Source organism: Fulmarus glacialis, unplaced genomic scaffold, assembly GCF_000690835.1.
Source record: "Fulmarus glacialis isolate BGI_N327 unplaced genomic scaffold, ASM69083v1 scaffold2226, whole genome shotgun sequence".
Lineage (NCBI taxonomy): Eukaryota > Metazoa > Chordata > Aves > Procellariiformes > Procellariidae > Fulmarus > Fulmarus glacialis.
This window is the reverse complement of record NW_009217308.1, coordinates 8,163-12,243: the sequence shown is the minus strand read 5'-3', so window position 1 is coordinate 12,243 and position 4,081 is coordinate 8,163.

Below are 4,081 nucleotides of genomic sequence, written 5' to 3'. Positions count from 1 at the left end.
CAACAGTTGCAGGATGGCAAAAAGGATGCCACTCCAAGAATGCCTGACCGCAACCTTCCTGCTCCAGGCTGCAACACCCCTGACTCCTCCTCAGGGCATGGCACAGCTCTGCTGGGTCAGTGCCATGGGGGTTGCAGAGGTGATCTAGCACGATTTGCCCCATCAGGTAACCGTTGCACATAACATCTGGTCATCTTGGGGCTCTGAGAAGAACAAACTGCTGTATAAGCTGACATGGCATCAGTCTTGGCTATCCGACTGCAGCTTCCAGAATCCAAACCTCATCACAGCCATCAACCAACTGCACGTCTTCTCCTCCTCCTGCTTTCCCAAACAGCAATACATACTGTGGATGGTACATGCTGGACTGAGATACTGGGAGATCCTCATCTGCCGGGCCATCAGTAGGCAGCTTCTAGAAAGATCTTTGAAGAAGCTGGTGCCTTGAGGAAGTGCTGTGCTTCCTTGTCCCCTGCCTGTGGCTGCCCGCATGAGCTGGACTGCGCTCCTGATGCGTCTCCGGTGACCACAGCGCAAGACGGGGCACAGCAGAGGCAGAGCACGACGCTGTTGGCAATGGAGCACATCTCACCGGCGCCTTCATTGCAGAGCAGCTTTGCTTTGATGTCTCTGGAAAGGGCGTTTTCATCCTTAGCGCTGGATTGTGTGTTATCAAGGCTGGCCTTGGACTGTGGCCAAGGCAGGTGGAAATGGACTTCAGTGGCTGCTCTCAGGGCAGCTCTTCCACCTGAGTCAACAGACCTTTGGAAGCTTTATTGCAACGTTTAAAAGCTTATGATACTCAAGAAAGCAAGGCTAACCTGCTTAGGTGTAGTTGGAGCTGTGAATGGGCGAACAGAGCTACTGTTACAGCCACTTCTTTTGGAACATGTTCAAAACTTCCCAAGGGAAAAAACCTGGATCAGACTTCAGTGTCTTTTGACTCATCACATTACCACTGTGGTAATGTAATTGCATATAGCCGGAGGAAATTTTTCTGTGGAAGGTTTCTGAAGAAGAAGAGGGCTAAAAGATAACATAGACTGAGGACTGAACTGGGTGAAAGTTCAATGATTCACAAGTACTTAATGTTTAAGACCAAAGTATGTGGAGTAGCTAAAGGGTTATAATAAATTTCTGTTATGATGAAACTACAACCTACATAATTGCAGCAAAACCCCAAATGTCTCCATAATTTCTCCCTCTATTAAATACTGGTGAATGAATATAAAAGATATGAGCATCCCTATAGCGATATTTACACTGTCGTATTTGCACTAAGGTGTGAAGTTTTCCCCACCATTCCTTGATTATGTACGGTGAGTCTTTTCCATCTATATATCAAATCTCAAATTTTAGGTCAAATGGTGTAGTCATTGAAGTGCTCTTAGTAAATACAAATAATGTTTGTTAATAGCTAACGTCTGCTCTTACATTTTCTTTTTTTAATCATTCTTTCCTTAAGTGCTCTGCTAATTCTCATTTGAAAAGGTTGGTGTTAGTATTTATTTCTCTTTGAAGGCTTCTTGTCAGTTCAGTAAAAGCCTATATCATTACTATTCTTAGCTCAGGTTCTTGGTTCAAAACTACACCAATCTTCCTACACTGTAGGGTGGCAGCTACAGAGAGCACAATGGAATAAGTCAATGGCTATTGTCTTTTTCTTTTTTACGGGATGACTCATGCATCCTTATGACGAGACAAAGTAGATTCATTGTGTTATTGTATTCACATGAACCGGGGAATGCCAAAGCCAAAGGCAGTTGCAGCACAGTGAAATCCTCAGGAAAAAAATATAGGTCATACAGGGGATAAGATGTATGACTTGCAAACACAATGCAGAATCTTTTGGGAGTATTTTGAACATTTCTATAGATCTGCACTGTTCTTGGACCATATTTGTGAAGCTTACAGTCAATCTAACAAAACTGAGTATCAGTGAAAGCCATAAGAAGATATTTTATATCACCTCAGTTTAAAGCGTCTCCATCACTTTTCCCCTTCTTTTTTCCTTCTGTTTGGTTTTTTTTTTAGATAAATAGACCAATATAAAATTCCTCTTATCTAACAAAGATATGTTTGCAAGGACTGAAGTGACCATAGACCAATATAAAATTCCTCTTATCTAACGAAGATATGTTTGCAAGCACTGAAGTGACCGGGTTAGGCAGCTAAGCCTTGCCTAGCCTTTTCAGCAGGCTGTGAGCACTTGGGCAGTCAGTTAATGTGGCCAGTGCCTGCCCATACATTATGCTACGGCCAACTTCTAGGCTCTGTTCTCTATACCAACACTTAGCTGTTATTTATGTAATGGCAAGCACAGCCTGGAGAGCTCGTCACTTGCTCAGACCTCCCGTAAGCATTGTTGTGTTTTCTCTGCATGGTAAAGTACAAAACCTACTCCTTGGCATTGGCCTGGTCATGCCCCAGTTGTTCCAGGCTCTGTAGAAAGGCATAGCACAGTCTGGTTTGGCCTTTGAGAGGTTTCCAATGTGGAGGTTGAGGTATGTTGACCTCAATACGCACCCTTGTTGTGAAATTTATGAATTGAGTGCATCAGTTGAGCAGTAAGCATTTCAGCAAATATCTCCAGAATGGATTTTGAGAAGTGTATTGGAGGCCCGATCTTGCAGAGGTTAAGGCAAACATTTAACTACCTTAATAACTTCCAAAGATTTTGGGAGACTATTCATAGCAAAGAAGTTATGCACATAGCTTAGTTAAACATTTGCAAAGTTTTGTTGCTCATTCTAATATTTCATTTTAGCGACATATCTTGGCTCCCAGTTAAATGTCAATACATAGTGCAATACCTAATACAGCAATATATGTGTAAAATTGATTTCATCTAGTATGGCAAAATTCACTAACTTAATTTCCCTGACTACAAATTTTTATAAAGTGCCTAGTAATGGGGGGTAGGGAGAGGTGAAGTGTATTTATATTTGTCATTGCCCATGCATTTAGCAAACACCATGCTCCTGTTGCCTCAGATTATCACATGTAGGGCACCCCTCATATTATAAAAAGCACACTGGCAGAAATGATCTGCCCAGTTAGGTGGGAGAAAAAAAGAAAGAAAAAAGGAAATGGCACATACTGCACTTTGCGTTCCATCTTGCTACATTTGTCATTCAGAGAAAATAAAACATACAGCTCAGAAAACTAGGTCATGTTGCACTGGGTAGACTGGAGATATGAAGAAAATTTTTTTTAATTGATAATTTTTTCTTTGGTGCAGATTTTAACTATTAAAACTACTCATTCCTAAGTCCAACTGCTTGATCCTTTCAGATCTTTGATCAGTGCAAGGAAGAAATGCAATGAAAAGTATTAAGAAGTGTTAAGAAGTATGATAAATACAAACAACAATCTAGTTCTATTTTAAATAACAAATGAAGGCACACAACCTTTGTATGAAAGGTATAAATGCCTGGGGCCTTGAGCAGACAAAATCTAAAAGCAGTAATCCTGACTTTTCCATTATGGCCCTTTGCTTCTTCTGTTTTTTAACCTCTGAAAGAAGGTAAAATTCCTGAAAGAGACACAGCACTGAGCAGCACAATGTAGACATCTGCTGTCCAGGCTACCAGTTCAGGAATCTTTGGGAAGACCTTGCATGAGCTGGCTGAGTGGAGAAATCATAAAAACCAGCACTGGCTAGCACTGTAGACTTACATCTTTGTGAATCAAGACCTTTAGTTCGGTTGGCCTCTTTAGGATTAAAAGCAGTAAGTAATTTCAATGTGTTTTTTCTCTCCCTTAGAACCACGGGTGTTTCTCTGCACATACATATACTTGAAACACAAATATGATGAGACATAGGACTGGAATCCAGTACCACAGTTAGGTCACAAAAAGGAATTCTTACTCCATCAGCTTTCGAATTTCCTTAAACACCATACATATCAAAAATTTAGCGACACTTTTTTTATCCAATAATGTTCCAAGTAGATAAAATGTGTTGATTTTTAAGTAGCTTAATCCAGCTTTTTCTTTGCATTTCCATGTTTAACCAGAAGAAAAATTGCTTTAAGATAATTTTTTGGATGATGACAAGTTCAGGCAGGTGTACAGGATG